This window comes from Erpetoichthys calabaricus, chromosome 15 (assembly GCF_900747795.2).
Source record: "Erpetoichthys calabaricus chromosome 15, fErpCal1.3, whole genome shotgun sequence".
Lineage (NCBI taxonomy): Eukaryota > Metazoa > Chordata > Cladistia > Polypteriformes > Polypteridae > Erpetoichthys > Erpetoichthys calabaricus.
The window spans coordinates 30,404,204-30,416,722 of NC_041408.2; the positions used below are offsets into that span (position 1 = coordinate 30,404,204).

General features: G+C 32.2%; 1 protein-coding gene across 1 annotated transcript in view; it reads left to right on the plus strand.

The window, feature by feature from the left end:
* Positions 1-12,519, plus strand: part of ehbp1 (EH domain binding protein 1) — a 508,893-nt gene that overhangs the window by 484,556 nt on the left and 11,818 nt on the right.

A 12,519-nucleotide genomic window follows, 5' to 3' on the forward strand; every position in this document is an offset into this window, starting at 1 on the left:
AAATATACTGTAAATGGTAATTGTTTTTAATACAGAAAAGTCAAATATTTGTAGCCATTGCCAATTATTACTTTAATGACATACATACAATTTGTCTCAGGATATTGTTCATTTTAGAAAAAATTCCCATGCAAGTGTTAAACATCACCCAGACAAGCTGTGTATTGATATTAAAATGATCAAATATGATTGCTAGGTGTTTGAAAATAACTTAAATATATGTCATATGACATAAAGCAGTATTCCTAAACCTATGGTATGCATACTCTTAAGGTTACATGACAAATGCACCCACAAAACATTGATTTGTTTAATTATTTCATGCATTATAGTTGCTCTGATTGCAATTATTAACATAACATTGGAAAAAATGTCATGCCTACTTCAAAGTAAATAATGAAAACAGGCTTTTTTCTTCTCTTTTCAAAACTACTTGTTTCACTGTTCTGTCAGTTAGGGTGAACCTAATATCTCTCTTGGGGAGTGTATTAATCACAAAATCTAAACAATGCTAAAATAGAAAAATGTCATTTTCTTTGTTTTTAAATAATATAATGGTTTATATTTTACTTAAAATTAACATTTTTTTAAATTAAATATTTATACCCCTATTACTTTAATTAACCATGATGTAATTAAAATTAAGAGTAAAACATATCCATTTACTTTAAATCATCTTAAGTTTTCCATCAGTGCATAATATATAGAGTATGAATTTATGAAAAAAAATATAATTGTATTTTGGATAATTAACAAAGGTAAAATAAGATTTAAGGAAAAGAAATCTTAACATGTTAGAAATACTCATACTTGTAAAGCATATACAAATGTGCTTGGAGTTTCTCATTATCTGCTGAAATGCAGGCTGTTTTAGGGAAAAAATATAAAGGAAATTATGGAGTATTAAAAGTGTAGCAAACATGCAGAGCCTCACCTGTTTTTATGTGATTTTGGTTCAAACAGAGACAAGGCTGCAGAACTTTTTAAGATTAGGTATATAGAATTCTCCGCAATTTCTATTATGTTGTCCCTCAGTGAATTCAAAGTAATTGGGGTGGTTAATTTATTTACACAGAGCAGTTCACAGCGCATTAAATAATAGAGATAATTGAACAAGAATTGTCAAGTGTCTTCTGATATCAGACATATTACAGAAGGGAATGTGCATAAAACTTCATTTCTATGCAACCATTGTTTATGGTAATTAAGTACACAGATTTATCCCTTGGTTGGCTTCCAAGCTTATGGCAACTGCTATTGTTGTCCTCCATTAATATGTAATCAGTAAATAGTTTAATTTTCTAATCTGCAGTTTGAGAATTCACTTTCTAACAACTCTTAATTACTGCATTGCCCTAATGATGCTCATGGTTATGAAAATTGAACCAATAAACTCGTCGGAGAAGTCAGGGGAATTTTAATTCCAGAGGTGGTGCTTACTTAATGAACTTGTTATTCCTGTACCATTGGGAATGGTGTCCTTCAAAACAGCAACAGTTTACATGTTTTTTTCATATTGAATAGTACTTTTTCACCCCCAACACATTTATAGAATGTAGTATATGATGTAGCATAATATATGTAATAGAAATAGTTCACTGATAGTTTCATGTATTTCTTCACATCAAAATTTAAAGACATTTTAATAATGTTTTCATTGTAACGTGCTCTTTCAGTAGATATTTTGCTTTCTAATTTTAACATTAAATTGATTTATTCTTTAATGTACAACTTCATAGTATCCCATTACCATAAATGTAATAGGCAAGGCTCATCATACATTCTTCTTCAACCTGTACCTTTTTATTTTGCATATGCTACCCCCTATATATATATATATATATATATATATATATATATATATATATATATATATATATATATATATATATATATAATACACACACACACACAAGAAAATAAACTACCAGGCTGCAAAATTGAAGGTTAAATACCATTAAAAAAATTAACATGAAATAGTATGATGTGAAGTGTAAAATAAATTGTCTTGCAAACTGTGATCAATAAAGAGTTTTGTAAGTTACTTTTATAATGTTTCTTTCAGCTTTATATTGAAAATACTGTTTGGTAAATGAGTCAATGATAACTGTTTAGCTTATTTCGGTGAATGTTGAAAGATAAAGAATGAGTTTTAGCTAAGATTAACATAAAAATTACACTTGACACAGATATGATACACTCTGGTTTTATAGTAGGCTAATCCCTATTTTGTGTTCAACTCAGGAAAACCCAAATTCACAAAGCGGGATATCAAAGGCTTAATGTAGTGAAGGCAGGCAGCCGCAGTCTTAACTCAAAGGGAAAGAATTGTTTATGATGGCAGTATTTGTTTAATTTAAAGTCCATGAAAGAATGAACTGTTTTTCATTTGATAAAAGAGGCCCACTAAATAAGCAGGGCTTTGTTATTGCTATTTTCACTGTTTGCAAATAATCATTACCCTCTTAAGCTTAGAAGCATCCACTCTATTAAGTAATTTTCTTCATATTCAAAGAGTTGCCATTGTGCTTGAAATATGACAAATGTCCAAAAAATTATTTTGAGTTTTGAAGAAACATTATGAATGAACATGCTGTTTAAGTAAACTGTCCCCTTGTATGTGTTAATACAATGAGTTCATCCGTGATATTTTAAATTGTTGGTTCTATATGCATAATGTATTTTTCCTAGTTAATATATTTCAGAACTTGCATAGCAAATGATAAAAATCCATTTGGTGACACAAACAAACAATGTCTAAGAAAATACACAATAGTATTTAGCAAGTCCCCTCAAAATGATTTGCACAACCAGCCCAACATAGCGTAAATATTAATATTAGTGGTTAAAAAACTGTCTTTCGTGGTATCTTATTTTCTGCCCAAACATGCTTATCAGGTATGATGTGTCTGTAATGAATTTATATTTATTTATGTAACAAATAGCAACCGTCTGTTAGTAATTTTTTTGCACTAAATATTTTAGGTGCTATAACCTCCAGAAATTACCTATGGCATTTTTTTTTTTACTGAAGGTTTTTTTTTCCCTCCCGCTCCTGTTAAAATCATAAGGGTCTACTTCCTGTTTTTAAATATTCCTTCGTTAAGCATTTTGCTTTGATAAGTTCAAATTATTCCTTCTGTTCATAAGCCAAAGCACTCATCATCACCCTAGTTTGACTAAAGATTTAAGCTGAATTACGTGAGCTGCATGGAAAACATTTCCTGCTTAGAAACACAAACAGCTAGCACAGCTTTAAGTATATTATCAGGCAAGTTCTTTCAGAAACGTATTGCTAAAGAAGCTTAACATTAATTATTGTAACTTTGGGAAGATTACATCCACACCAGCCTTGTAAGAAGCAGCATACACTTCTTGACCTCCTATGCTACAGCTTAAAGACACAAGAATGGCATTTTACCAACTTTAATGGGATAACCAGTATAATCTTTAAGCAGTAAGGGAAGAAAAAGTGTTTAGAGCATAATACCCTTCTGAGTTCTGACAGAGCCTGTCTCTGATGTCTGCTGCAATCAGCATGGACTAGTTTGCATTTTTGCATCAAAATCTACTCATGATTTTTCTTGCCTTAACGCATACACCCTGTGCAAACTGTACCCTTTCTAACCAGTCTGCCTTTTGGCTAAAAGCCTCTCTACCACTCTTTCTCCTAAGTCCCAAAATCATTACATCCCTTTCCAGTGACAATTTCATAATGTCCACCTGAAAGAATACGATGGACAAATTCAACAGGTGGGTTTCCTATCTGCCTTTTTAAAAAGATACATCAGAAATATAGGTACAGCTGTTTTAATATCATCAGCATTTTTCAGGTTAGTACAAGGAAGGTGCGTATTTATTTATTTGTTTTATGTAAAGTAAAAGTTCAGCAATGTATAGGACTTGTATAAATCATACATAGTCTAAAACTAACTTGTTGAATCCAGTGCTTCTATATTCTTAAGAGGTTTGTTTGAATCTTATTATTATAAGATCATAATGTTAATGATATTGAACAAGAAAGGATTTGGTTTCATACCCATTTACATTTTCTTTGAGGATTGTGCTGGTGTATACAATGCTATAGACTAAGCAATAACATTTGCCAAGAGAGTCTCTTCATTAATCCTTCTCTTCTTCTCGTGCAGGATTGTGAAGAGCTAGATTTTTTGTGGGGTTAGGGCTTACCTTAAACACAAAAAAATATTACATGACATTCAGAATGAAGTGTTACTACACTAAGACAAAAAAGGTGTACTGTAAATACACCATATTGCACCATATATGAAGAAATGACTATTGGTTTAACTTCCAAATGTTTAGAACTTCAATGATGAGTGTAGCAAACCACTACTAATATACATTTCATTTAGTTGGCCTCTTTGCAATATTTTGAAAGCAGCAATTCAAAATGGGCACCATAAGGTGTCATCCTAATCCTGCACTGGGGGCAAAAAAGTATATGTATGTATGTATGTATATGTGTGTATAAATAATAATGTGTGTCATTAATTCATAAATGTTAAGGCTAAAAAATATTACTTTATATCAGTTAACCTGTAAAGATTCATTCTCACAACAAGACTCAGATAATATATGCAGCAGTTTTCTGTATTGTCAGGATTGCAAACATTCTTAAACAGTCAAATGAAAAGGGATTTTTAGGAAGATTAGGGGATGGGACCCTCTAGGCATTGTCTGACAATCTTAAGATAAAATGTATTGAACTGAGTAAAGGAAAAAAAGGAAAGAGAAGAAAGGGAGAGCATTCAGATACATGTAATTTATATTTTTAGTAGCTGTGCACAAATTACAAGGGCCAGTGAAATTATTTTGTTAGTTATCTTAAGCCTGTATTCTTTTAAATTGTTGATCTGAACTTTAGTTAAACATCCGTGCATGCTGTATTGTTGCTGCAAGTGATATAGCAGATTAACATTTTGAAAAGGAACAATGCCTATGCGTATTATAATCCTTCTTTTATTGAACTATCCCAGGGTGGTGTTGGCTTTTCATCTAAAAGCATTTTGACTTTTTTTTTAATATATCAAGAATAAAAGCAATGATTAAATTATATGGTACATGTTCAAAAATCATCCAGCTTTTTAGGTGGACAAAATGTCATTGACTTAAAATGCTTCTTTAAAAGCAAAAATGATACTATTACATTAACAATGGTTATTAATCTGTAAATTACTAATTTGCATTTTAGCTAGATTTTGTAATTGCCTGTGTTTACTTTATTATGCTATTTCCTGTGCACCTGATCAAATAGGAGTGTGCTATGTAATTTGCAAGCAGTGCTGTATATTTTGAATAATTGATCTTTATTTAGTTAGCAGTTAACATTGTAACAGAATAATTGATTTTACCCATCCAGTCAATTAATAGACCTTTTGAGATGTTAACAGATGAAGACTCACTTTGCAGTCAGCCTTAATTACTGTACTACAGGCAGCAGTTGTTCCATTCATTTGCAAAATTGGAATTTCTGGTTCTTTTGTAAATGTTAATTTCCTATTGTCTCAATGTGTTTTACCTACAAACAGCTATTAGTATTGTTGTTTAACTTACGAGATCCAAGGAATGTGGTCTGAGTTCTTAATTCCACTGTTTTTGCTATACCATTTGTCATCTGCTGTTACAGACTACAGTATTATAAAGTATTTGTTTCTTTGTGTTATGGTTAATTTTATGGTGCAGGAAATAAGCCATGTTTATATAGGTTCACCTACAATATGTATTTTATAGAATTTTAAATCAGCATTTAGTTGCAAGTTTCTTTCTTGCTTAAAAGAGAATTGGCCAGATGCTTGCATGAAATAGTCATTTTAAGTGAGCCCATTATTACACCAGATTAATTCATTAGGCAAATGCAATTATAACCTTGTTGGCCTCCTTAAAATGCATGTAATATGACACTAGGCAAATTTGTTATAACACATGACCTGGGGAGATGGCAGCCTGCAGCTAATGGAGGAGGTGGAGAAAATTATGCAAAGAAAACTGTCAATAGACTTTTGTGATTTCATTGCAAGTGTTTTTGTGGTGATTTCTAGCCAGGCAAAGTTCTGTTGTCTTTGCTCCTCTTTTACACCAGTGAATAGCAATAAGGAAACTAGATTGAAAGTCTACATAAATAATGGAATCTTTAGTAAGTTTTACAATATTGCACTTTAACATTGGAATACAGCTTAAACTCTGCAGACTGAACGGGTTTTCGTTAACTTTTTCTGGCAAAAGCTGTTGTATATTAATTACTGTAACAGGTGTTTTTTATATTATCACTACATTAATCCTGTACTTGTTGGACAGTGTACATAATAGTATGAAACACCAGTAAAAAAACATAACTTAGATGCCTAATAAAGATAAATACAATTGTCCATTTTAAGAAATTTATGTGTATAAATGTTATTTTTATTGCTCCTTATTTTAAAAAAAACGTGCTGTACATTTGATAACTGGCATTAAAATAAATATTGCAATATCGGCTACTTTGCTTTTTACATACCTCAAAGTGCTATGTAGTAAAAGTGTTCACAATATACACAGTGGCATTATTAATATGTTACTCTTGAATATTCTAGATGAAGCACAAATACAATCTCCCTGTGATGCATTTATTATCTTTACAAAAATAATTTTGAGGTAAAATATAATTATTCATACACTTCATATGTTTGCTTCATTATACTGTATGCTATAAGTATTTTTTACGCAGGTAGAACACATATCAAACCTTCTTTTTTCCTACCATAAATTTTATTCTTAGATACCTTTCTTTTAAGAAAAGCATCTGTGTTCCAACATGTGTTGTACGATTTTCCTAATCTCTTCAGAGACTGTGATGCACTTTGCACTGCGTGCACATCACTTTTGTGTCTTACAGTTTTAAAACTGGGACTGGTATGTCAATGTAAATCAATATTAATACATTTTTATAAGTGTCTGATTTAAACTCCTTTTTACAATAGGAAACCTCAGTTCTCCCTGACTAAACTCATTTTGTTTACACAAGTGCCACCAAAACAGCTGCATAGTGAAGATGATAAAAATGCTCATTAGATAACAAACCTGAAAAATCCTCATGGTTCAGTGCTTGTGCGTGCCTCGTTGTCTTTTAAGCCCTAGGTGTTTGCTCAAGAACTGCAGCACAGTCCTGTTTAAGATGCTAAAGTGTGGGTCCAGACTGCAGTGTAAGGGGAGCTGCAGGCAAAGCTTGAGTTTACTCACACGAGTGTTCTTCTCTTGTTAGTTTCCTTTTTGTGGCATATAAACAAGGTTATCTGTGCCAGGCCCAAAAGACCAACTTCCATCTTCTGCATGTTACTACTAATGAGTACTTTACTTTAATGGTGGATTCATTAGGAAGTGTAGGTCTTTGACAGCATTACTGATCAGCAAAATGGAAATTCAAATGAAATCCCATATGGTCTGAAACAATTGCTCTAGAATACTGTAATAATAGTCAGCTATAAACATTACAGGGGATGGACAAAATGAAGAAAATAAAGCTTTTATCTGCATATTAATAAGGTTTATTTAAGGAATTGGCTAATATTCAACCCAGTGTGATATTTAAACGAAAAGTATTTGCATACAGAAATACTGTTGATTTAGGGTTTCACATTACAAGGCACAAAAATCATTCCTCTTTTTAATGGCCACATAAAAACTGTTTAGGCTGTAAGTAGTATTAGTAATCTTATTTTATACAATTTGTTTTTTTTATTGATCTTAGTTTGTATGGCCTTCTTATCATGAGATATTATTAAGTCAGAATGACTGGTATACATTCATATCATAAATACCAAAAATTATGTGAGAAAATCTAATTTTACATACATGGCTATGTGTAAAGAAAGTAAAGCATAACGATTTCTTCTAATAAATTCATATAACAAAGTGTAATTTGTTTTGTGTAAAAATTTCTGTTTTTCCCTTCTTCTTAAAGTATAATAAGGAATTGTAAGGTTGACAATTGGTAGTATGACACGACTCACAGTACTGTATATAAAGTATATACTGTAAATATATAAAATATGCATACAACAACGTAACTTTTTAATTATCCTACATTATATATACATAGAAAACACTCAGACTGAATCTTACGTGGCTGTCGGTACTTTTTGGCTCTCCAAAGTTGATAACATAAATCCTTTGTTTCTGTCTTTTTATTTGGAAATTTTAGGTAGACTCACAAATTATTACATTTATGCACAAAATCAGTTTATATTTTGCTTGTATCTTTTCAAGTGAAATATATTAGGAGAAAAAGTACCTGCATTTCCTTACCATATAGTATAATGCAAGGCTGCTGTCTAGGAAGCAGAAAGCTAGTGGTAGCTAATCAGAGGCCTAGCATGGTGCATTGTAACTGTATGCAAATCTATTTACATTGGAATGGAGCTTGAGTTCTTCAACGAATGCAACAAAGTTGAAAACTGGGGCCAACAAATAAATGAAAGTTTGTCTAAATCCATCAGATAATAGAGGCAGTGTTAAGACTAACCATGGTGCTGAGCTAAACAGGGGGATTACTTCTAGGTTTTGCATCAGTTGTTTTCTGCTGGGTGGCCTCACTTGTCAAAAAAAAAAAAAAAACCCGTTTAACAGGAGAACATTCACATGGCACATTGAGAAAAGGAGTGCACTTAATTCCATCAAAGCTCAGAAATCAGTCATTAATTTATTCTAACCCTCAATTGTTGGTCATTTCTGAAACATCTGGTCCTAAAGTCCTTAGGAGCCAAGCAGACGTAGAATGCAGGCGTTTCCATAGCTGAAACTCAAGAAAGGGGCATCTGTGAATTAGTTATATCTAAGATGCATTTATATCCAAAATGCTTTGAAAATTTTATGATAACAAAAGTATAAACAAACCCAAGTGACAGTTTTCATTTGTTTTGTTTTGTTTTTAATCAGTGTTTAATTTTATACAAGTGTGTTCTTTATTCTGGCAATAAAAAAAAAACAAAAAAACATTTTTAATAAAGAAAGTACAAGTTAGCAAATTGTTCCATAAAATTGATGGGAAAGTTGAACATTCTTATTAAAGGTTGAGATTTTCTTTGGATGTTTTGTTTAAAAATGATAGGCCTAAACCCAAGAATGTGGAGTGATTTTAATAGTCATTTACAATAATTTGTTCAAAACAAAAGCATCATTCCCTTGTTAGTTGTATTATCATTAACTATCAAATCTACACAAAATTGCCCTTCATCTTTGTCTTAGCAGCTTCATTAATATATGGGAACACACAGTCACACTGATATTTATTTATTATATTCTAAATGTTAGTAACTGATAATGATATCTAGATGCAGGAGCCTGATATGAGCAAAATAAAAAAGAAGATTAAGAAAAATGCATTTCATGAGCCCAAGAAATGTAATTCTTGAAACAGTACTATTGAGATTGAGAACACAATGACTTGCATGGCATCTTCTTCCAGCTCTCTGGAAAATAAGCTGTTGACATTCTTTCAGGTCATCATCCAAGATAGGGGCCAGCAACAAGGATTTAGAAGATAAATCCATCCAATGAGACCTTTATATATTTCACTGCATCCTGGAAAAAGGTTGATGTTTTATAGTGTACATGAATGCAGCCTTTTTCTGTTTGTTAAAAGGGAGGAAAAATGCCAGTTTTGCTATAGATTTTCTATAAGAAAAAAAAGTGGCATATATACATACAGCATGTTTGTTTGTATATGCTTACACACATATATAAGCACATTTATACTACAGTACATTAATACATTTTCCAGATATATTATTAGTAGATAAAAGACAAAATTAGTATTATATTAAGAGCTAATCTTCAGATACTGCTTCAGTCAAAAGCCACCAAAAAAGCAGATTTACTCAAAAACAGACAAGTTGCACTACTTTCTAAATATATGGAGATGTTTTATTCCCATAATTCTCTGTGCAACCTGGGGCTAGCAAATACCCTGCTGCGCTGAAAACCCCAAGAAAAGACAAAAGCACAATGAAATAGAGAGCTTACCACCGGCAGCTTTCAGAAAACGGCAAAGTAGGCAAACCATACATCTCTGCCACTCCAATTTTGTCAGAATGCTAATGAGCCTGCTCTGATCTTTACTCAGCTTCCCGTGTTTTCTACATCTTCAAGGACCACATGGCGCTAGCAAAATAAAGACAACTAAATGAGAATTTCGAACGCTTTTTGTGTCAAGACTTGGTGCTTTTCAGTTGGCTCGCTCATTGCATATTCTCCACTAAAAAGAGTGCAACAGGGGGTTGGGTATGAACTTTTTAACTGGGCAAAATTGGTACAAAAAGTAAATTAGTGTGACAAGGAAAATATGAGAAAAATTTCTGATTAATTTCCACTCCATAATATCAATGACACCTTCAGCGCCACTCATAGTTGTCCAATAAGGGACACTGATAAAAGGTGAATGAAGTCCGTATTCCCAGTGAATGTTTAGTGCTCATTTAATAGCAACGTTCTCTATAAAAGGCACCAGGAAGTACTCGGCATTAGCAGTTGAGATCACTAGTTAATAGGATGATGTCTTTTAGCTTTTGTTACGAGATTATTAGGCAGCATAGGTTTCTGTTCGCGTCATTCCATGGTTTGGAGTGCCTGTTGAGGATAAGTGCTAAAATACTGGTTTCCCTGCATTGTCTTGTGTGTACAGCAAAAGCCTTTTTAATGCAACACCTTTTACTGCTTTACCAGGTGATTTTGTTGTTGATCTCTCATCTGCCCCTCTTGCTGTATTAATTACTTGAAGTGTTCTGCTTTTCAGTAGGTCCTTGATTTCACTAGTATATTCATCCCAGAAAAATAAGCTGTGCATAGGCTTTGCTGTTCTCAAAAACAAAAAGTAATTAAAAAGACACAGACCTTCACCCAGTTTTGTGTTACAAGGGCTTTTTGTGGGCATGTCGTAATTTGGAATAAAGCTACAAGAAGTTAGCATCTAAAATAATCGCCTTGCATTTTAATAGCTTATTGGACTTTAAATAGTGGTTGCAGGCATTGCAAATACCATTATATATGTACTATATCTCTCTCTTATAAAAATCCTAAAGTATTTTGATATTTTTTTAACAAAACAGTATAGTTTGGCCATATTAATTTAAAAAAAAATTTCTAATGCATGATCATAAGGGATTGGAAGGAGGCTTTTGTGCATGTTATCAAGAGACTATTATTGTGTTTATGAAATTGGAACATGCTTTTTAAGAATGTAAGCAGTAAAAAAAGGCCTTGCCTCGTGTAAAGATGAATTTGTGTTGTATTCAGATTTATTTTAGACTTGTTTAGGGATTCTGTCAATACTTGTATTTATGAGACTGTCTCATGTCACTATAATTTATTCTTATTATGACAAAAGAAGTTACATTTTAATTTTTTTAGGGATATATATTTTTCTAAGGTAAGCAATGCTGTGACAGTTTATGTGTAAGTTTAGGTAAACAACTAAAAATACAAAATTATATATATATATTACCAAATTCTGCTTTCTTCTATTTAGTTTACAGACAAATATACAGTTTTTAATCAGTAAGGATCATTTTGTTGTGCTGAATAATGACTAGGTCATATTTTATTAGACAGAAAAATAATTTTACACAACATACTCACTTAGGTACATGCAGAACAGGACTGTTGAAAAGCTTTTTATATGAAGTGGCAGTGTATTATTATTGTTATTTTAATTTTTTTTTTCACTCATGAACCACATCATAAACATGCATAATTGTATTTATTTTATCTGTGACAGTGCTAGGCAGCTCTGGTAAAGAGTTCATTGCGTAGCTCCTAGCATTGTAAACACAAAGCAGAAGTAGCAGGTGAGCATCTCTCTAATAATCTTTGTGATTGGATAATAGTTTTTATAATACAGGAAATGCAGGTAAAAGTATGGGGTTGTTTTCAGACATTTCTCCTTCACAACCCTGAGATGAATGAGAAGAAACCAGAAGACAAGCAACAACTCCCCCCAAAACAAATTCTGAGATTAGGTATTGTGGAAGAAACTAAATTAACTTTTCTAACCGACCTAGAATATAACCCAGTTTCTTATTACTAACGAGTCTGCACCACACCACAGCCCACTCTAAGTAATTAAATCAATCCTTTGTACTTACCGTATTCTCCTCTAGTGACGGTACTAGATCTGATTATATGCTTCATGCATATTCAAAGTATGGCACTGACAGCTCTTTAATGAGCTCTTACTTAATCAGTAGGAACAATGTTCATCTTGTTCTTTTTTCTTTAAGACACTGGAGCGGTTGGTGAACAGTAGGGCTAAAATGAAACATACAATATATTTTCAGAAGAATGCTGTATTTTCAAAAGTGACTAAGCATGGGAAGAGTTGCATTCTACCCCTTAAAAGTCTGATAGATAAATTGGATTACGGGTATTGGATTAAACAGCAAATGGTTGGTTAAGAAATGAGAAAAGCCTGCTGTGATCATAGGGTTTTTATTATATTTTCTCTCACTAGCAGCCCTCTTTGTAATCATG